The sequence below is a fragment of the Oryctolagus cuniculus genome, chromosome 15 (genome assembly GCF_051225735.1).
Source record: "Oryctolagus cuniculus isolate XC-2025 breed Fujian yellow rabbit chromosome 15, ASM5122573v1, whole genome shotgun sequence".
NCBI classification, from domain to species: Eukaryota; Metazoa; Chordata; class Mammalia; order Lagomorpha; family Leporidae; genus Oryctolagus; species Oryctolagus cuniculus.
In genome coordinates this window covers 88,098,066-88,121,112 of record NC_142881.1, presented here as the reverse complement: position 1 = coordinate 88,121,112, position 23,047 = coordinate 88,098,066, and the positions used below count along the sequence as shown (strand labels likewise).

The 23,047-nt window shown below is 50.0% G+C and overlaps 1 long non-coding RNA gene across 6 annotated transcripts in view; it reads right to left on the bottom strand.

Annotated features, from left to right (window-relative positions):
• LOC103345547 (uncharacterized) overlaps nucleotides 1-16,402 on the bottom strand; it is a 33,090-nt gene extending 16,688 nt beyond the window's left edge. For 2 of the 6 annotated variants that reach the window (XR_016221845.1, XR_016221846.1), the window contains exons 1-4: nucleotides 15,497-16,402; nucleotides 8,708-8,905; nucleotides 4,517-4,649; nucleotides 3,491-3,694 (exon numbers count right to left, since the gene is read on the bottom strand). This is a non-coding gene — a long non-coding RNA (uncharacterized LOC103345547). Of the gene's footprint in view, nucleotides 1-3,490; nucleotides 3,695-4,516; nucleotides 4,650-8,707; nucleotides 8,906-9,624; nucleotides 9,757-14,568; nucleotides 14,919-15,496 lie in introns of those variants that run through there. The other 4 variants (XR_016221847.1, XR_016221848.1, XR_011382613.2 and 1 more) reach the window with 4 other exon arrangements.
• Between the last annotated feature and the right edge of the window lie 6,645 nt (nucleotides 16,403-23,047).

Sequence of the window (23,047 nt, the reverse complement as noted above, 5' to 3'; positions counted from 1 at the left end):
CAAACCCACGGCCAGCATCATAGTGAATGAGGAAAATTTCAAAGCATTCCCACTGAGATCCGGTACCAGACAAGGATGTCCACTCTCACTGTTGCTATTCAATATAGTACTGGACGTTTTCGCCAGAGCCATTAGGCAAGAAAAAGAAATCAAATGGGTACAAATTGGAAGGGAGAAGTCAAAATATCCCTATTTGCAGATGACAGGATTTTTTATATAGGGGATCCAAAGGACTCCACTGAGACTATTAGAACTCATAGAAGAGTTTGGTAAGTAGCAGGATATAAAACTCAGTACATAAAAATTAACATCCTTTGTGTACACAGACAATGCCATGACTGGGAAAGAACTTCTAAGAGCAATCCCATTCCCAATAGCTATAAAAAATCAAGTACTTTGGAATAAACTTAATCAAGGATGTCAAAGCTCTCTACAATGAGATTTACCAAACGTTAAAGAAAGAAATGGAAGAAATTCAAAAAAATGGAAAAATCTTCCATACTTATGGATTGGAAGAATCAATATCATCAAAATGTTTGTTCTTCCAAAAGCAATTTACAGATTCAATGCAATACCAATCAAAATACCAAAGATTTTTTTCACAGATCTAGAAAAATGCTGCTGAAATTCATACAGAGGCATAGGAGACCTAGAATAGTTAAAAAGCAATCTTTTACAACAAAAACAAAGCTGGAGGCATTACAATACCAGATTTTAAGAGAAACCATGGGGCAGTTATAATCAAAACTGCCTGGTACTGGGTAGACCAATGGAACAGAATAGAAACACCAGAAATCAATCCAAACATCTACAACCAACTTATATTTGATCAAGGAGCTAAAACCAATTCCTAGAAAAAGGATATTCTATTCAACAAATGGTCCTGGGAAAATGGGGTTTCCACATGCACAAGTATGAGCCAAGATTCCTACCTACACCTTATACAATATCCACAACATGGATTCAAGATCTAAATCTATGACTTGACATCATCAAATTATTAGAGAACATGGGAGAAACCCTACAAGATATTGGCACAGGCAAAGACTTCTTGGAAAATGCCCCAGAGGCACAGGTAGCCAAAGCCAAAATTAACAACTAGGATTCCATCAAATTGAGAAGTTTGTGTACAGCAAAAGAAACAGTCATGAAAGTGAAGAGGCAATTGACAGAATGGGAGAAATTATTTGCAAACTATGCAACCAATAAAGGATTCATAACCAGAACCTACAAAGAGATCAGGTAATGCCACCACAACAAAGCAAACAACCCACTTAAGAAATGGGCCAAGGACTTAAATACACATTTTTCAAAAGAGGAAATCCAAATGGCCAACAGACACATGAAAAAATATTCAGGATCACTAACCCTCAGGGAAATGCAAATCAAAACCAACATGAGGTTTCACTTCACCCAGGTTAAAATGGCTTTCATACAGGAATCAAGAAACAACAAATGCTGGTGAGGATGTGGGGGAAAAGGTACCCTAATCCATTGTTAGTGGGGATGCAAAATGGCAAAGACACTATGGAAGACAGCTTGAAAAGATACCTCAGAAATCTGAATATAGTCCTACCATACCACCCAGCCATCCCACTCCTCAGAATTTATCCAAGGGGAATTAAATTGGCAAATAAAAAGCTATCTGCACCTTCAAGTTTATTGCAGCTCAATTCACAATAGCTAAGACATGGAACCAATCTAAATGTCTATCAACAGAAGACTGGATAAAGAAATGATGGGATATGTAATCTATGAAATACTATACAACAGTTAAACAAAAGAAATCCAGTCATTTGCAACATAACAGAGGAATCTGGAAAACATCATACTGAGTGAAATAAGCCAGTCCCAAAGGGACAAATATCATATATTCTCCCTGATCGGTGACAACTAACTGAGCACCTAAAAGGCAACCTGTAGAAGTGATATTGACACTATGAGAAGCAATGATTTGATCAGCCCTTGTCTTGACTGTCGAGGAACAGCTTATTATTTTATTCCTTTTACTGTTTTCTTTTTCCACTTAATACCATTGGTTGAATTTTTTAATTAACACAGAATTACTCTTAGGTGGTTAAATCCAACTGAAAATTTATTGCTATAAAAATAATGAGTGGGAATAAGAGAGAGAAGAGATGTACAGTTCGGCACACATTCCTACAAACTTACACCTAAGTGTAAAGCTAAAAACTTGCCATGGGACTCCAAATCCCATGAAGTCGGCAGGTACTAATGCCACTATTACTAGTTAAAATGATCATTTTAAGTGTGTAACTGATCATAAAGATAGGAATAAGTGTCAAAGGGATCACATGAATAAGACCAAGTGTCTGCAAATATCAATAGATAGAATGAAAAAGGAGGTGGGATGGCGCTGTGCTGTAGCAGGTAGAGCTGCCGCCTGCACTGCCGGCATCCCACATGGGTGGCAGTTTGGGTCCTGGCTGTTCCACTCCTGATCTAGCTCTCTGCTAAGGCCTGGGAAAGCAGCAGATGGCCCAAGTCTTTGGGCCCTGCACCCATGTGGGAGACCCGGAGGAAGCTCCTGGCTCCTGGCTTTGGATAAGCACAGCTCCGGCAGTTGCAGCCAGAGGGAGTGTGAGCCAGAAGATGGAGGATTTCTCTCTCTCTGCTTCTGCCTCTTTGTAACTCTAACTTGCAAATAAATACATCTTTTAAAAAGCATTGAAAAGGAGAATATGATCCAACATGGGAAGCAGACCACAGACTCATAGAATGACAAACACACTAAACAGTACTCTGGCCTCAGAATCAGCCTTTACAGCATTCACATCTGGCTAAAAAGCCCTGTGAGCATTTCAGGCATGGAAAGCCAACACTGTGGCAAAACATGGCCTACATGGAAGATCTCTGTCAATGACATCCCAGTGGAAAGAAGGGATCATCAAAGAAGGAGGTATATTTCTCTGAAGGGAGGAGAGCACTTCCACATTGATTATGGCCCTGTCTAAATAATGACAGAGTTTGTGGACTCAAAAGGCTACAAGCACTACAGACAAGCAAGAAATGTGCACATGAGCTGACCGTTTTTGGTTCAACTTCAGTTTTAATCTACAAGACTCACCACCTCTTGTCTCTACGGGAGTCTGATAATTGAGCAACAGCTCGCAAACATGCATGCAACAGCATGTATAGTCTTTTGAAAGAACGTCAGAGAGTCTTTTTTCATACAAAAGGAGATAGCACAGTAAAACAAAAAGGCTAGAATCAAAGATATACTTTATATAATACAGCAAGGACCAATTCACCATGAAGACAACAATCCTCATTGTATACGCACCTCACAAATGAGCTCCGATAGAAGACAGGAAAACTGTTAAAATGGAAGGAGAAATTGAAAACACAGCATGCTCAAACTTGTGGGATGCAGTACTAGAGATTAACATGAGCATTAAACACTTCTTTGGGGGCAGGTGTGTGGCACAGTAGTTTGCAGGCTGGACCAAGGGGGCACATGAGGGCTCACCTGTCGAAGCTCTGTCCCAGCCACAGGTTCTGACAGGGGTCACGCCACATCCTCCTCTCCTCAGCCTGCTGATGACATTTCTGCTGGCCTCGTGACATAAAGTTCTTTTCTTCCACAATACACATATCTCTTCATTTCCTCCAAAATAAAATTATCTTTCCATTTCACTTTCCTGTGGCTTTCTGAAGTACTCTCCTGCATCTACTGAAGACATTGAATGCACAGTTACAAATTTCCCAGCAAAGAAAATAATAACCCCTCCTTGTTCATACAGCTCAACTAGTGGATTCCACCCATACTTTAATGAAGGAATAACACAAAATCTACACAAATAATTCAAGAAATTAGAAGGTGAAATACTCATTTTGAGTGATTTGAGTTAGTGTAATACCCAAATCACAAAACATACCGGGGCCAACACTGTGGGATAGTGGATAAAGCCGCTGCCTGCAGTGCCGGCATCCCTAGTGAGCACCAGTTTGAGTCCAGCTGCTCCACTTCCCATCCAGCTCTCTGCTATGGTTTGGGAAAGCAGTGGAAGATGGTGCAAGTCCTTGGGACCCTGCACCCACGTAGGAGACCCAGAAGCTCCTGGTTCCTGGCTTCAGATCAGCGCAGCCCTGGCCATTGAAGCAAAGTGTATGTGTGTGTGTGTGTGTGAGTGAACCAGCATATGGAAGACCTCTCTCTCTCTCTACCTCTCCTTCTCTCTATATACAGCTCTGACTTTCAAATAAATATATAGATCTTTTAAAAAAACATATTACTGGAAGAGAACCTATGCACTAAATTTCTCAAATCATAAAATCTTCCAAACCATCAAAAAATATTATCAGAATAAAATCTGGTGTTATAAAAATGTACCATGACTGAATGGGGTTAGTCTTACAAATGGAAGTTTATTCAACATTAAAAAACCCATCTATGTAATTCACATATGAATGTAAAGCAAAAAAGCAAGAGTTGCAGAAATTAATAGATCAGCAGTTACAAGAGCAGTATGGATACAGTTGAATAAAAACGCACCATCAATCACCTGTGCATCTACTGGGCATGGAGAAAATGCTCCATCCAACAACAACAGAATCCACACTCTGCTCAGGCCCACACAGAACATTCACGCTGACCACCTCCACGGCTGTGAAGCACACGTCAACACCTAAGAAAGAATAGGAGTCACAGGAACTAAGCTCTCAGCTCATAATGGGCTCCAAATGAGACGTCAGTGACACAACTGGAGAATCCCAAATACTTGGAGATTAAGCAACAAACCTCAAAATAATGCGTGTTTAAGGAATAAATTTCAAGAAAATTGAAAAATACTTCAAATTAAATGAAAGCGGAACTATATCTTGCCAAATTATAATAATGAATACATCTTTTAGAGACAATCAAGATCAATAAGCTAGGCTTTCATCTTTGAAAATCAGAGGAAGAAGATGAATTTAAAAATAAGTAAAATAAGTTAGAAGTAGAAATCAATGGAAGGGAAAAAAAGTACACCTGTAGAGAAAACTATCAGAACTAAAATTGGATTTCTTGAAAATATCAACACAATTAAAAAACTTGTTGTCAGGCCTAACCAAGAAAAAAGTAAAGAACAAGTATAAATTACCAATCCTATAAATGAAAGAGGCGACATCATTACTGACACAATGGACCAAAAATAAACCTAAACCACAATGGAATAGAACAATTTTGTTTCCAAAAACTTGACAAGATTAATGAATTGAATCAATTCCATGAAACATACAATGTATCAAAATTCACACAAGCAGAGCTGGAAAATTTGGAGGTTCCATAACAATTAATTAAATTTTATCAATGATTAGTAATGAAAGTGCCATGCCTAAATGATTTCCTAATGAATTTTATCAACATTTTTAAATTGTTATTCTAATACATTACTTATTTGAAAGCCAAAGAAGAGAGGGAGGGAGAATGTACCCATCACTGGGACATTCCGCAAAAATCCACAACAGCCAAGACTGGGCCAGGCTGAATCTAGAAACCAAGATCCTAATCCAGATCTCCCACGTGGTGGCAGGAATCCAACTACTTGAGCCATCACTCTTGCCCCCAGGGTGCACACTGACAGGAAGCTAGATTAGAAGCAGAAAAGAAACCAAACCAAGTGGCCAGTGCTGTGGCGCAGTGGGTAAAGACACAGCCTGCAGTAACAGCATCCCATATGGGTGCCAGTTCAAATCCCAGCTACTCCACTTCTGATCCAGCTCTCTGCTATGGCCTGGGAAAGCAGTAGAAGATGGCCCTAGTCCTTGGGCCCATGTACCAGCGTGGGAACCTAGAGGAGGCTCCTGGCTCCTGGCTCCTGGCTTCAGATCAGAATAGCTCCAGCCATTGTAGCCACCTGCAGAGTAAACCAGAGGATGGAAGACACCTCTCTCCCTCTCTCTGCCTCTGCTTCTGAGTCTCTGTAACTAGTACAAGTAAATAGAGAATTAAAAAAAAAAAGAAAAGAAATCAAACCAAGGCATTCCAATATGGAATGCAGACATCGAAGTGGTGTGTGTGTGTGTGTGTGTGTGTGTGTGTTTTACTTATTTTGACAGAGTTATAGGCAGTGAGAGAGAGAGAGACAGAGAGAAATGTCTTCCTTCCATTGGTTCACTCCCCAGATGGCCGCTATGGCCGGCGCTGTGCTGATCCGAAGCCAGGAGCCAGGAGCCAGGTGCTTCCTCCTGGTCTCCCAAGTGGGTTCAGGGCCCGAGCACTTGGGCCATCCTCCACTGCCTTCCTGGGTCACAGCAGAGAGCTGGACTGGAAGAGGAGCAACCGGGACTAGAACCCAGCACCCATATGGGATGCTGGCACCGCAGGTGGGAGATTAACCAAGTGAGCCATGCCGCCTGCCCCCAAAGTGGTGTTAACACTATGCCAACATACTTCCTCTCCACCAAACATTTTCAAAAAGGCTAATTCTCTATGATCTGTTCCAGAAGATAGTAGAAGGAATACTCATCCTATGATGCCAAAAATACTCTAATATCAAAACAAAGTAAAAACATATACCAGAAAACTCCAGACCAGTATCTCTCACGAATATGCATAGAAACGTCCTCACTAAAATATTCACAAATTGAAGCCAATAACATTTATAAAGAATCATACACGGAGGCTGGCACCACCGCTTGCAGTGCTGGCAACCCTTATGGGTGCCGGTTTCAGTCCCATTCAAATTGCTGCTCCGATTCTGATCCAGCTCTCTGCTATGGCCTGGGAATGCAGTAGAAGATGGCTCAAATGCTGGGCCCCAGCACCCACATGGGAAACCCAGAAGAGGCACCTGGCTCCTGGTTTTGGATTGGCTCAGCTCCGGCTGTGGCAGTTAACTGGGGAGTGAACCAGCGGATGGAAGACCTCTCTCTCTCTCTGCCTCCTCTCCTCTCTCTGTGTAATTCTGACTTTCAAACAAATAAATAAACCTTAAAAAAAGAATCCTACAGCACAACCAGTGAAGCTTATTCCAGGTCTGCAAGGCTACATCGACATGTCAAGTACCAGCCAGTGAAGTACATCACATCAACAAGCTAAAGAACACCATCATCACGTGGTGGGCTGAGACAACATCAGACAACATCCAACATTCTCTCATGACACAACCCTGAGCTAACTAGGAACAGCGTGGAACTTTCTCAATCTGATAGGGAATGTCTACAAAATGAAAATTTTACATTATATTTCTAAAATCAGAACAAGGCAATAATGTCATCTCTCACCACTGATTCAGCACCACCTGCTGGACACTCTACCTAATGCAATCTGAGAAGAACAGAAAATAAAAGCTGTATGAACTGGGGAGGAGAAACACAATGATATTCGTTCACTGGTGAAATGATATCATACACTATAAATCTGTAAGAATCAGAATAGGAAGGAAGGAAGGAAGGAAGGAAGGAAGGAAGGAAGGGGGAACGGCAAAGAAACTCTTGGAATTAATGTGCTATTCTAAGAAGGTGGCAGGATTGCCAGCGCCGTGGTTCAACAGGCTAATCCTCTGCCTGTGGTGCCGGCACACCGGGTTCTAGTCCTGGTTGGGGCGCCGGTCTGTCCCGGTTGCCCCTCTTCCAGTCCAGCTTTTTTTGCTATGGTCCAGGAGTGCAGTGGAGGATGGCCCAAGTCCTTGGGCCCTGCACCCACATGGGAGACCAGGAGAAGCACCTGTCCTGGTTTCAGATCAGCATGATGTTATGGCCACAGCGCACTGGCTGCAGCGGCCATTGGAGGGTGAACCAACGGAAAAGGAAGACCTTTCTCTCTGTCACTCTCTCTCTCACTGTCCACTCTGCCTGTCAAAAATAAATAATAAAAAAAAGAAGGTGGCAGGATACCAGGCTAGGATGACAAAGTCAATTGTAGGGCCAGCTCTGTGGCGTACCAGGTAAAGTCGTGCCTGCAGTGCCGGCTTCCCATAAAAGAACTGGTTCGAGTTCCAGCTGCTCCACTTCTAATCAAGCTCTCTGCTATGGCCTGGGAAGCAAGAGAAGATGGCCCCAGTCCTTGGGCCCCTGCACCCATGTGGGAGATCCAGAAAAAGTTCGTGGCTCCTGGCTTCGGATCCCTGCAGATCCTACCAGATCAACCTCTGTCTATAACTCTGCCTTGAAAATAAACAAGTAAATCCTTAAAATCGACAGAACAACAGAAATAATGAACCATGAAAATGTGAAATCACTCTGTGAAGTTCTCATTTATTCAACACTGACCTATGGGTTCACTCTAATCCTAACCAGGGTGTCAGCACATTCTTCTGTGGATGTCAACAAAGTGACTGAATGTCAAACAGAAGGGCAAAGGATGCAGAAACCTGTATCACACTGCAGGCAAACCAAGAATAAGAACTGAGACTACAGCTCCACAACCTACTGTCCAGGGTGGGTATCTCACCTGGCATTTGGTTAACAGGCTGGATAAGACAGCCGGCCCCATAGGGAAGTGCCTGGCTTGCAAACCTGGCTCCACCCTTGACTCCTAATTCCTGACAGTACAGATCCTGGGAGGCAGCAGTGATTGCTCAAGTGAATGCATTTCTGCCACCCAATGGGAGAGCTGGAGTGAGCTCCTACTTCCCAGCTTTGACCCAAATTCCAGACACTCCAGGCAACGGAAGACTGACCCAGGGAAGGATGAACTTGATCTCTCTCACTGTGTAGACAGAACACGAGGGGCAGGTGGTCAGCCTGGCAGGGGACACACCAGTTCAGATGCCTGCATCCCAGATTGCAGCACAGGGTCTGACACCGACTCAGGCTCCTGACTTCCGGTTCCTGTTCATGCAGGCCCTGGGGGGCACTGGTGATGGCTCAAATGACTGAGTTCCTGCTACTTTGGAGGACACCTGGATTCTCTTCTGGCTCCCACTATTGGCTTCAGCCTGCTCCAGCTGTGGTGGGGCTGCAGGGAGAGAACCAGATGATGAGAACACTTTCTATATACTGATCTCTACTTCCACATCTATTTCTTTGTCTCTTTCTGCCAATAATTAAAAAAAAACAGTTCTATATTGCATGTTGCCAAGTATATTGCCTTCTGGAAAAGTCAGAGAATACAGACACAGTTCATAGATCAACAGTTGACAGGAGTAGGGAGAAGGGTGAATGGGTGGAGCCCCGTAGATTTACAGGACATTGAAACTACTCTGTGTGTCACTGTATTAGTGGACTCAGGGTGGCATGGATTTGTCAGAACCCACAGAATGTACAACACAGAGTGAGCACTAATGTAACCTATAGACATTACCTAATAATACTGCTGTATCTCCACAGTGGATCAACAATTGAACCAATATGTCACACTCAAGCAAGATGTTAATTCGATGGGGGACACACTGAAACTTGGGGACGATACAAGAGGACTCTCTGTGCTGTCTACTCTGTTCTCTGCAACCAGAAACAGTGCTGAAAAACAATTCCACTGACTGACCAAACAGGACAACTACAGACTGGGAGAAAATATTTGCACATCAGATACTTTAGATAAAGGAATTGAATCTGGAAACATAAATACATTCAAAATTCAACACTAACAAACCAAATAAATAAAAGCAAAATAAAATGGAAGAAATATTAAACAGACAATACACAAACACAGACATTCAAACAGCAAATAAAAACCTGAAGAGATGCTCCACGGTATTCCTCAGTAGGGAAACCTGAATTCCTATAACAGTGAGATACAACAACCCATTACAATGGTTAATACTGACAAGAAGGAAAATGATACCAAAATCCTGGGGAGAATATAGAGCAACTAAAATACCCACACATTCCAAGTACAACACTTACTATTTCTGTTCATTTGTACTTATTTATTTCAAAGGCAGAAATCAGAGAGACAGAAAGGCCTCCACACTGCTGCTTCACTACCCAGAGGCTCCAAACAGCTGAGGTAGGACCAGGGGGAATCTAGAAACTGGGAATTCAATCTGTGTGGACTCATCCTGTGAGGCCTGCACTGCCGGGATGGTGGGACGACTGCGTTCTTCGACAAGAATCACCAGAGACAAGTTTGGTGAATGTGTCCATGTAAACGACCAAGCATAAGCTTTTAAAGGGCAGGCAGAGGGGGCATAGCTAACTCAGGGCAACACTAATTCTATACGATAAAGCTGATGTTGGCAGAATGCGCTCCTCCATTTAGCTTGAAGATCACGAAGCCTAGGTAGCCTTCCTGATGGGCCTGGGCCACACGTGGGAGCCATCTACCAGATTGGCAATCACAAGGCTCTTCAACAGAAGGCGGGGCTGAGGGAAATGTGCCTGGGGCTCCTTCCACCTGCCAGCAGTCAGGTTAACCTCCTGCATGGGCTGGGCAGGCAGCGTCCTGGCCAGGCACAGGATCACCCACAAACCTTAATCTGCCACGCTACAGTAGCAGGGAATCACCTACTCGAGCCATCACTTGTGCCTCCCAGGGTGGGAATAAGCAGGAAGTTGGAATGGAAGTGGAACTGAAACTCAAAACCAAGCACTTTGATTTAGGATGCAGGTATCATAAGCACCATTCTACCCACTAATCAAACACCTGCTCCAAGCAGCAGGTCTACAAAGGGCTTTGACCAGGACCAGCACTGTGGGGTAGTAGGCAAAGCCCCCGCCTGTGGTGCCGGCATCCCCTGTGGGTGCGGTTCACGTCCTGGCTCTGCACTTCTGATCCAGCTCTCTGCTTATGGTTGGGAAAGCAGTGGAAGGTGACACAAGTGTTAGGACCCCTGCACTCACACAGGAAACACAGAAGCAGCTCCTGGATCCTGGCTTCAGATGACCATGTTCCAGTTGTTGCAGCCACTGGGGCGTGAACCAGTGGATGGAAGAGCTTCCCCCTCCTCTATGCTTTGACCATTTCCTTAAAGTGAAACATCCCGTGAGCAGGCGACCCTGCAATTCCATCCCTATACATTTACTCAAGGGAAATGAAACCACAGTCACAGAAAAACTAGCTGTTACAATTCACAGTGCTTTACACGTGATCTTCAAAGCCAGGAAAGGCCCAGACGGCCTTCAACAGGCAAGCAGTGAATACTGCCTGCTGGGAAGGGTAGGCGGGAGAGGGCGGGGAAGGCTGAGTGACACCCACCAAAGTTACAATCTGACACATTCCCAGCATCCTAAAGCACAGGGAGCATCACTGCGCACAGAAACCCACCATGTTTCTGAGAAGACCTGGAAGACAGGAGCGCCGAGGCTCTGATATACAGAAATATAAGAGATGGACGTGTTCATTACCCTGATTGATCATGACAACTGTATACAACTACGAAATCACAATACCGGGGCTAGTGCCATGGCTCACTTGGTTAATCCTCCGTCGGTGGTGCAGGCATCACTCATAGGCATCGGTTCTAGTCCCGGTTGCTCTTCTTCCAGTCCAGCTCTCTGCTGTGGCCCAGGAGGGCAGTGGAGGATGGTCTAAGTCCTTGGGCCCCTGCACCCGAATGAGAGACCAGGAAGAACGCCTGGCTCCTGGCTTCGGATCGGCGCAACGCCAACCTTAACAGCTATCTGGGGAGTGAATCAATGGAAGGAAGACCTTTCTCTCTGTCTCTCTCTCTCACTGTCTATAACACTACCTGTCAAATAAATATATGTAAAAAAAATAAATTACAATACCATACTCCACAAAGATAAGTGTTACATCAATTAAATCTTCAAAATTCTAAAAATTTAAAAAATGAGCAATGTCTTGGACATTACATGATGGAGTGCTGTTGTGAACAGACAAGAAGCATGAGAAAAAGTGCTCACCATGAATAGTCATAGGGAACACACAAATGAAGACCACGTGGGGTACACCTACACCCTAAAATCCTTAATGTGAAGAAAGACTGACGGCAGTGAATGCGGAGGAGGGCGAGAAGCTGGAATTAGCAAGCAATGGCTGGACAGAGTGTAAAATGGTGCAAACATTGTAAAATCCTTTGGCAAGTTCTTCGCCAGGTAAGCATACACTCCCTTCAGAAGCTACTATTGCACAGCTAGGTATGTTTCCTCTAGAACAATGAAAATATGCGTCCACAGACTGGGACAAGAACACACTTCACAGCAGCTTTGCTTGTAACAGCCAAAAACTAGAAATGATGCGAATGGCCAATAGAATACCCAATAGTGGGTAATGGGGCCGACGCTGTGGCATAGGGTGCTAAGCCGCTGCCTGTGACACAGGCATCCCACACTGCTGACCTCTTCCCATTCAGCACTCTGCTATGGCCTGGGAAAGAAACAGAAGATGGCCCAAGTCCTTGGGTCCCTGCACCCCCGTGGGTGACCAGGAAGAAGCTCTTGGCTTCACATCAGCCCAATTCCTACCATTGTGGCCATTTGGGGAGTGAACCAGGGATGGAAGACCTCTCTCTCTCTGCCTCTGCCTCTCTGTAACACTGCCTTTCAAATAAATAAATCTTTAGAAAAAATAAGAGCAGAAGAAGAAGGGGTAAACAGCATGGTTCTACTCATGCCCAGTGGGTGTTTGGCTATAAAGGGGAGTGCTCAGTGATCTGTGCAGCATCGTGGATGCTGAGCCACAGGCTCTGGAAACAACGTTCCATTTGGGGAAGCTTCACAACAGGCAAAACCCACTTCACAATGTTCAAGATGAGCACAATGGAGAAATAATTCGGAAATTACAAAGTTGTAGTGCATCAAAATAAAATTATATTTTAATTATCTAATGCTTCAAGAACCTTTCTGAAGCACCTCAATGGACTGGAAATGGACAAGAGGAGATGTTCTGGGGCCATCAAAATTCTGAAACTTAGGAGAAACATTGTGCTTAATGGTACAACTTAGCACCCTCCAAGGCCAGGAAGAGCAAGCATTCTAAGCAGCAAGGAAACATATATGACCCCCACAAAGCCTCCCACGATGAAGAGGAGTGACCCAAATAAGGGAGGTCCCTCATCACACACAGGCCCAATTCTAGAACAGCTGCCACTTTAGAGGCCCTGGGCATCACTGGGATCTGAGCAAGAGTGGGTTCCATGGCTGCACACATTTATCAAACTCATCAAACCATACCTCAGATCTGTGCACGTCACTGCATTTAAATTACACCTGGGTATGTTAAAGTGGCATAACAGGTAAAGCCACCACCTACAGTGCCAGCATCCCATATGGATGCCAGTTCAAGAACCAACTGCTTCACTTCTCATCCAGCTCAATGCAGTGGCCTGGGAAGGCAGTAGAAGATGGCCCAAGTCCTTGGAACCCTGCACCCTCATGTGAGTCCGCGAGGAGGCTCCTGGCTTCTGTCAGCTCAGCCCGGGCCTTTGCAGCCAACTGAGGAGTGAACCAACAGATGGAGGACCTCTCTCTCTCTCCCCCTGCTTCTTCTCTCTTTGTGTAACTCTGTGAACTAACTAAATAAATGTTTAAAAAAAAATAATAAAGCATCCACTCACACAGTGGCTGTGTGACAACTACCAGTGGCTTCCATCACAACTCACTGGAAGAGTGGAAAGGCCATGGACAGCCAGGGCCAGCTCTTGTGGACAGGAAGCATCAGGACGCACACAGTACTGATGGGGAAACACAGCAGCACCCATGCCTGAGAAAGCAGCACCAGAGATGAACACGTGCAGCCGATGCCACAGCCCCTGCAGGTGCACTTCCAAGAGAAGAATGGGGGGGGGGGGTCAGGTGCTGCGGTCAGCATTCCAGTGCACAGTCAGTCACAGAGTATCTGGACTTCAATGCACACGGCACAGCTACTCCAATACATCAAGAATGCAGCCAGAGACTACCGTGCACTGGGAATGAGCCCTTGACAAAGACCTGAAAGAATGGAGACTCACAAAGATAATCGTCCAACATACCAGCGACACTTCCGGTCCCAATGCTCCACACTTGTGAACCACGCAGGAAGCAGGTGATGGCCCAAGTACTTGGGCCACAGCCACCCTCATGGGAGACCTGGATGGAGTCCCTGGCTCCTGGCTTCTGTCTGGGCCAGCGCTGCCAACGGCAGCCATTTGAGGAAAGAGCCACTGGACAGCAGATCTCCAGCTCCCACTCTCTGTTCTGCCTACTAATTAATGAGTAAAAATCACATAAACACACACATACAGACACACACAAATACATACACACACCCAAACACCTGACCCAGAGTGTTTACGGTTACCCTCAATTGACCCAGAGGTCCAGTCGAGACTCAGGGAAGAACTAATGGAGGGAAAGTCTCGCTCCCAATGCCGGAGGTGAAACTGAAGCCCCACAGAGGGTGCCGGCCACAGCTGGTCCAGGCCAGGGGTTAGGTAAATGGTGGCCCGAGGTGCACAATGTGACAGCAGGTGAGGTGGTCGAGCTAGAAGAGACCACTGCCATGCCCTCAAAATAAAGGCAGCAAAATCCAATGCAACATGGCTAAAGAGATAAGGAAATACACAATTGTAATGGAAGACGCTGAAATCTCAATAACTGACCACATAGTCTGTAACGAAATCCCAAAATCATCAGCAATTGATTGGACTCCACTGCCATTCAGAAGCACTTTTGGGGTCGGGGAGCCATCGAAGCTCTCTCCCGCACTGCCCCATCTATAACTCCGCCTTTGACACAAACCTTTCAAAAGAAAGAAAACGAGGACGTCCTCTGAGGCGGCAGAGCCCGGGGGCAGGCTGGACCCGAGCGCAGAGGGGTTCCCGGCTTTCTCTGAGTCCGCGTCTCCCGGGTGCAGGCGGTGTAAACGCACCAGAGGCCGTGCGCATTCACTCGGGCTCCGGGCCGTGTCCTGCACACACGTCACACCTAGAGCAGCCGGCCCAGAGAGGCCGACCGGGCTCCTGCACGGACGCGGCCCAGGCTACTTCTGGCCGGGGACGGGAAACCCAAAACCGGAACCGGGCTGGGCAGGTTCTTGCTCTCCAACCGCCGCCCCGCCCCGTACCCGTCACTCTCCTCCTGCCTCTCCCACGCGCACCGCTTCCCCTCCCTCCCCCACCTCCGCGCCCCTTCTCATTCTGCCCCTCCCTTCCCCTCCTGTCCCCACCCCCTCCCGCGCACACCCCTGCCCGCTCTCTGCCCCCCTCCCCTCCTGTCCCCGCCCCCTCCCAAACACACCCCTGCCCGCTCTCTGCCCCCTCCCCTCCTGTCCCTGCCCCCTCCCACGCACACCCCTGCCCGCTCTCTGCCCCCCTCCCCTCCTGTCCCCGCCCCCTCCCAAACACACCCCTGCCCGCTCTCTGCCCCCCCTCCTGTCCCCGCCCCCTCCCACCCACACCCCTGCCCGCTCTCTGGCCCCCCCTCCTGTCCCCGCCCCTCCCACACACACCCCTGCCCGCTCTCTGCCCCCCCTCCTGTCCCCGCCCCCTCCCACACACACCCCTGCCCGCTCTCTGCCCCCACCCCCGGCCCGGCCTCCTCCCACACACACCCCTGCCCGCTCTCTGCCCCCCCCGCCCGGCCTCCTCCCACGCACACCCCTGCCCCTCTCTGCCCCCCCCCAGCCCGGCCTCCTCCCGCGCGAGCCCAGCGCCCCGGCCCCGCCTACCCGGTGACAGCAAGGCCTCCTCAGCTGACCACACCCCGCGCCCAGCTCCCCCAGAGAGGACCTCGCTGTTCCTCAGGGCAGGCATGGAGTCCTGAGGGTAACGGCCGCCTCAGCCGCAGCCTACCTGGCCCCGGCCTCACCCGGGGGCGCTGGGTCTCCCTCAGGCTCGGCCAGCAGCGTCCAGGACGGCTCCTCAGGGCCTGCGCTGGCTCTGGGCAGGAGCGGACAAGGCGCTCACTCCCACCTGAGCACCGCGGGTCAGGGCGGCCATGCGTGCAGAGGCACTTCCGGGTCCAGCGCCTGGCGCAGGCGCACTGCACACGGGCGGCCGCCATGGGGTCACATGACACATCTGCACGCTGCCGCATCAGGCATCTGATGTCCAGGGCCGCGTCCAGTCCCGCTGCTCCAGGCTGTGACCCAGGGAGGAGCCACTGAGGGCCCAGGTCCCTGGGACCCGGCCTCCCTCCCTCGTGTGAGTCCTGATGGAGCTCCTGCCGCCTGGCTTCTGCCTGGCCCAGCGCTGGCCATGGCAGCCGCGTGGCAGAGGAGCAGTGCGTGAGGTCGCCAGCCTCTTTCTCTCTCTGAGAGGGCGTCCGTCTGGGTCCCCCCCCAGGGGCTACAAAGGCCAGGGCTGGGCCAGGCCGGAGCAGAATCAGGGCTTTTACTCAGTACTGCACAGTGGGGTCAGAGGCCTAAGTCCTGGGCCGTCTCCTCTGCTTTCCCAGGCGGGATCCCAAGGGGACCGGCTTCGGGGAGGGCCGGGCTGTGGGGTAGCGGGTAAAGCCCCCGCCTGCAGGGCCGGCCTCCCATATGGGCGCCTGTGTGAGTCCCGGCTGCTCCACGTCCGATGCTGCGCTCTGCTAGGACCTGGGAAAGCAGCACAAGATGGCCCTAGTCCTTGGGTCCCTGCACCCACTCAGGAGGCCCCGGGAGGCTCCTGGCTTCGGATCTGCTCACCTCCGGCTGCTGTGGCCTATTGGGGAGTCGGCCAGCAGGTGGAAGACCTCTCTCTCTCTCTCTCTGCTTCTCCGCCTCTCTGTGTGTAACTCTAAATGTCAAATACATAATTAAATCTTTCTTTAAGAAAAAGTAAAAAATAAAAAAGGAAGACATAACAATAAATAAAACTCTTCATCAAGGCCAACTACTAGAGTGTATTTAAAATTTGATACTATATACATAACATACACTGTTAACGCAGACTTTTTAACTCAGGCTTAGAAAACACTTTGGTACCCGTTCATTCTCTTCTTCCTTACAAACATGCTGTGTGGGATTATTTCTGACTTACACGTGAAGAAATCTTTGTCATCTACTTATTCAGACACTTATGCACCCACTTGTACAAGGACCAGAAATACCTGTGCTCTACACAGTTCTCTTCTGAACACAGGTCTGTCCTCCATAGTCTAGCCCTGCATTTACCATATGGATCGTGTTTTACATAGGACAAATCATGTGTCTCACAAACAAGATTGCATGCATAAAGGTAGTATCTGGGGTCACTGTTGACATTTTCTACATGGACTTTATAATGGTGGTATTTTTAATCTCATTTCTCAATGTTCGAATATGGCTTAAATTTTAATTTTGGTATAATAGAAGAAACTGATTCATGTTTATACTGGAAGGTGGGATTCTTTGGCTATTTAGACAGTTCGATATTTCTAAAATTAAGGATTTTGTAATGTATATTAAACAGATACATACTGTATTTTTAAAAATGTATTGCAAGAATGCTGGCATTAAAATCTTTTTTCTTTGAATAATAAGTAAATAAATAGGTATGTATATACATGCACACAAGAACACAGAAATGTGCACATACAGACATAGGATTGCCCTCCCCAAACACCTGACTCCAGTGCTTTCTGGTCACCATCACTTGACCAGAAGGCTCAGGGAAGACCTGATGGAGGAGGAGGTCTTGGTCCCAAAGCAGCAGGTGAAACTGGAGCCCCACAGATGGTTCGGCCTCAGCAGCTGGTCCTGGGCACGGGCAGCTAAATGGCGGCCCCAGGTACAGAATGTGCCAGCAGCTGAGACTGTGGCACTACCAGAGCAGACCACTGTGCAGAATGGCCAGGTCATGAGGAGGACCCCTGGGCATTCCTGTGCCAGCAGAGACCTCAGGAGAGGGTCCCAGGCATCCTGGCCCAGGGCCAGCAGCATGGGCACCAGGGGGGACAGAGTCCCCAGGCCCTGGCATGAGGCTGTGATGGCTCTGTGCATCCCAGGGCCTCCAGGACACCCCAGCAGATAGGAAGGGCTGTCAATATGAGGAGCAGGTGTCCAAGGAGGGGAAGGTAGATAGGTACAGAGGAGCCTAGCTCTGATTGGATGCCGCTGTCCCAAGTCCCACTGTGGCTGGCCAGGCTCAGGGCATCCAAGCGGTATCCAGGTGGCCACGTCTTCTTCCAATAGAACACAGGGGGGCCTGCTCTCCAAAATGGGTGAGCAGTGCACACCCACTGTCCTGACACCCAGTCAGGAGGCCTGGGTGTTGGAGGTCCCTGCTGAGAGCCCAGCCACCCTTCTGGCCCTGCTATCTCATCCCATGCCCTTGAAACCTGTGGAGCTCATGGTGTGGGGACGCCTGTGCGTCGACCTCAGTGTCTTCATGGCCAGAGGCCGCACAACTCGTCCCCAGACTGTTGGGAGTGGCAGAGTTCCCGGCTACTTGTTGATTCCGACCTGCCCATGTGCCAGCTCTGCCCAGTGTGCAGACTTCAGACCGCACCCCTGCCCCGGAACTGAGGCCATCCTGGGCATCAGCACAGGAAGTGATGGCTGCCTGTGGGGAGGGCAATGAGAGAAGGAGAGAAAGGAAGCTGTGATGACTGGGACTTTTCAGGGCATTCCTGGGTGGCCTCCCTGCCCTCCCATCTGGGTAGAAAGTTCTAGATGGATAAATCAGTGCTGACTCAAGGTGGGTCAGCTCAGGTGTGACAGGGACACTGGGGTGGGCTCATGGACACAGGAAGCTCCCTAGCAGATGAGGGGCTAATGGTACATCCAGAGTGGAGAGTCCAGTGGTAGATGGGTGGGGATGGGGACCTGGGCACGGTGTTCTCTGTGCCTGCACAAGGTAAGAGGACAGAGGCCAAGAAAGGCCCTTGGAGGGGCAAGGACAGACTGTAGCACCAAGATGGAAGCCTGGGGGTTCATGTGGGACCCAGGACTAAGGAGGTGCTGGGTGAGGGCTGAGCCACTTTGCCCAGGAAGAGCAGGTGCTGGGAAGCCCTGGGCTCCCCCAGAGGTGATGAGCAGGGGGCTCTTCCTCATCCCTGAAGGGCCCGTGGCTGAGCCCAGGCTGTGGGTGGTCCTGAGTTGTCACTGCCACAGCTATGGTGGAATGGTCAGGAGAGGCCTGTGCTGGGGTCTCAGCAAGGGCAGGGAGGGGCTCCAGGGACAGGTGCATCTTCTGTTCTTTCTCATTCCCCTCCAGGGCAAGGGCAGAGGGCCGATGTGGAGAGGACCAATGCTGTGGCCACCACCTGACCCTGCAGCCCAGAAGCCATGTCCCAGCGGTGAGGGCGCCCCTCCCTCCTGGCTTCCCCCTTCCCTGGGCCAAGCTGGCGGGCACTGTGCAGCTGGCAGTCTTTGGACCAGAGCAGGGCTTGATCCTGGGCACCTCCTGAGCCCATCAGCACTCGTCCACTCAGCCTCACCCATGCATGCTGCACTGAGGTGCACAGGTGTGCACGAAGGTGGGTGCATTCCAGTCCTGCCAGGCCACCCACACCTCACGTGACCTGTGTGCCCCTCATGTGGGGGAGCTGCCCCATGGGGCTGTGCCCTTGGCATTCCCCCATCCTCACTAAGAAACAGCCCAGGGAGGCAGGCTGGGACAATTGCAGGACACCTGGTGCCACTAAGTATAGCCAGCATTCCAGGAGGTGACAATGACAAAGTCCAAAATAAGCATTTGTGGGGCCAGTGCCATGGTTCACTTCATTAATCCTCTGCCTGTGGTGCTGGCATCCCATATGAGCCCTGGGTTCTAGTTCCAGACTAGCTCTCTGCTGTGGCCCAGGAACGCAATGGAGGGTGACCTAAGTGCTTGGGCCTCTGCACCTACATGGGAGACCAAGAGGAAGCACCTGGCTCCTGCCTTCAGATAGGCATAGTTCCAGCCATAGCAGCCATTTGGGGGGTGAACCAATGGAAGGAAAACATTTCTCTGTCTCTCTCTCTCTCTTTCTCTCTCACTGTTTGACTCTGTCAAATAAATAAAAAACTAAATAAATAAGCCTTTGTGTGCTTCTGATGTGGAGCCTCCAGCCCCAGGGAGAGCCTTGGAGCAGACACATGCTGGGTATCCACGTGTGCTCACGTCACACAGAGGAACACGAGGCCGCACAGTGAAAGGCAGCTTCCCTTTCACCAGGCAGACAGCATAGGGAGTACATGGAAGGCAGCCTGAGCCAGAGCCCATGTGGCTGAGCCAGGCCCACAGGGGCCTCCTGGCCTCTGCAGAGCCAGTGCTTAGCACGACCGGCCAGGTGCTGCTGACAGTGACCCTGGGTCTCCCAGGGCTGGGTGTCCTGGCCATCAGCAGTGCTGGGAGCTGCGGGCCTGTGGCTGCTCCAGCCCCACATGTGCTGTCTCTGCCCTTACTGCCAGCACTAGCCTGGAGTTACCAGCATGCGGATGAGGTGCTTGTCCGGAGGAGTCACAGTGATCTGTCTGAAGCCCTGGTCAGTGTCAGGACAGGGCCCTGGGTTCTGCTGTAGATAGTCTGAGCTAGGCTGGCTTGAGGTCCAGTTGTCTGCTGGCCACTGCCATCCCCTCCATCCCAGGAGGGCCCCCTGGTGCCAACACCTAACGTACCAGGGAGGAGGAACAGGAAGAACATGGGAGGGGACAGTGGGGGTGGGCAATGAAGGGATGGGGCCTTTCTGGGACAGGAGGTTGCACCACTGGCAATTCCAGTTCAGGTCATTGCAGGGGCAGCCCCGAGTGTGGGGACCTCAGGAAGATGGACAGGCCATGATGGGGCTCCCTGTGCCACCTTGTGTTCATAGAGAAAGGCTTTCACAGTGGTGCTGTAATAAAATTGCAGAGGAATAAAGGAGGGGCAGGAGGTGCAGGTTGCCTGGGACTTGGGACCGTTATGGCAGGTGGCAGAGGGCCCAGGCACCCCTGGTTCCGGGGCAGTTCTGCCAGAGCCCTGCCCTCTTCACCTGGGCCCTGGGGAGAACACAGGCCCCACTTCTGGTGACCTGTAATGAAGCCAGGACTGAGGACCCTGACCCCTGCCACAGCAGAGCCCCTTGGGATTGGCTGGGAGGCTTCTGTGATGTCACAGGCACTGAGGATGCGCACTCTGGGCTGGGAGGCGACCAGTGTCCAGTACTGCGTCTACTGCCCAACTGACCAGGTGTTGGTAGTGTAGGCAGGAGGCACATTTGACAGAATCGAATGGATTCATGATGGAGGTGAGTGGGACTGGCTCTCTGTGTGGCCTGTGATGCGGGGAAGGTCGCGCCCAGGTGGTTGACACTGGTCTTCCACGCTGGGTCCCATAGGCGATGTGGCTGTGCCTGTGCGTGAACACCACGGGAGCAGAGCCCTTGGCCCTGGGACTCAGAGTGGTTCTCAAGGAAGGGCTGGAGCAGCACGCTGGAGGGGTCTGGTCTGTGTGCTGAGGTCACGTGCTGTGGGTGGGAAGGGCCCTAGCACGCAGGCTCACCTTGTGCTCCCTAAGCACCACTGTCAGAGGTGATCTCTGCGGCCGGGTAGCCACAGCTCTCAGCCGTGCACGCAGGCCCATGGCTCACCTGAGTTGCAGGGCAGCTCCAGAGCGCCCTGTAAGAAGTGGCGGCCAAAGGCAGACTCAGCGTTTCCCAGCACCTGCCCAGCCCCTGTCTCCCAGGACTCAGATGAGGCCCCGCGATGTCTCTTGAGGTTGACTAGAGGGACTCGAAGTCCTGCCGGACTCCCAGATGCCCTGAGCAGTGCTGCTGAGCTGGCCTCTGCCTTTACTCCCAGCCACCCCTAAAAGAGAACTCAGTGCCTGGGTGTTTAGGTGGCACAGGAAGCCAGAGTGGGCTTTCAGGTGACCTCAGCTGAAATCCGGAATGAGGAGCACCTGATGCTTTGGGAAGAGGCTTTCTCAGAAACCCTTCAAGCACATTGGAGGGCACTGTGCTGAAGTTGGAGGGAAGTCCTCGCTCACTCTGTGTGGCAATAGCAAAATACCTGAAGCTGCGTTGCTTAGAAAATGAAAGTTCACTTTAGCTTGTGGCTTGACCAGCCCGAGAGTGTGGCACGGGCACCAGCTTCTGGTGAGGGCCTCATGGCAGATGGCATTACCCAGCAGGAGCCTGAGTGAGATGGGGGAGAGGAGGACCAGACCTGTCCGTGATAACAACCCCAGGGCAGGCAAAGTGGGGAAGACACCACTGGGACACCTGCATCGCATACTGCACCACCCGGGGTCCATCCCCAGCCTCGGCTCCTGAGTCCAGCTTCTTACACACGTGCACCCTGGGAGGCAGTGAGGATGCCTCAAGTATTGGGTTCCTGCCACCCACGTGGGAGATTGGGGTTGAGATCCAGCTGCAGCCACTGGCAACTGCAGGCCTCTGGGGAGAACAGTGGAAGGAAGCAACCACCCCCCCCCAAGATCCATGAATTAAAAATTTGTAACAACCCCCTGATAATAAGGAAACATTTGTAGCAACAACAATGGGAACTAATCCCTGTGCATCCTAACCCACCACAGAAGACTAGCGTCAGTCCATTCAGGAGCTGGGTTGGGGCCCATGCTTTCCTTCACCCCCAGTGAAGGAACATACAACCTGGAGAACACTAACCCTAGGGAATCTGAAGAAGGAAAGCCCAGGAGAGAAAGAAAAACCCATGGGCATCTTCCACCCAATTAAGAATAGTTGACTGCTGAAGCTGGGTGATTCCCCACTCATCATTCATTGTGTAATTTTACAGTTCTTTGTGAATCTCCAAAAGAGTGTACAATGAAATTTAAAAGAGGAGAAGCTGAGTGGGGAGGGGGGGAATAAAAGAGTAAGTAAAACCCAAGTCTTGCTGGACAGCACCTCTGGACATGACACAGCTGTGCACTCATTCACACTCCACAGGGGAGGCCAGCAGGTATGTGGGTGACCAGGGCCCTGGACACTGTGGTCCCCATGCCAGGGTAAAGGAAGTGGGCAGAGGAAGAGAAACGGGCCCTTGAAGGGAAAAGAACAGACTGTGGCCCCAAGATGGCAGCCTAGGGGCAGTGTGGGGCCCAGGACCAAAGGGGTTCTGGGGGAGGGCTGAGCCACTTTCCCCAGGGGGAGCACCCTGGCTATCAGCACTCCAGGGAGCTGTGGGCATGTGGCTGCTCCTGCCCGACATGTGCTGTCCCTGTCCTTAAGGTCAGCAGCAGTCCGGTGTTACCAGCATGTGGCTCAGGTGCTGGTGCCCAGGAGTTCTCAGTGCTCTGTGCCTGAAGCCCTGGTCAGTGTCAGGACAGGGCCCTGGCTCCCGCTCTGGACAGTCTGGGCCATGCCGGCTTGAGGTCCTATGCAGGTGGTGCTC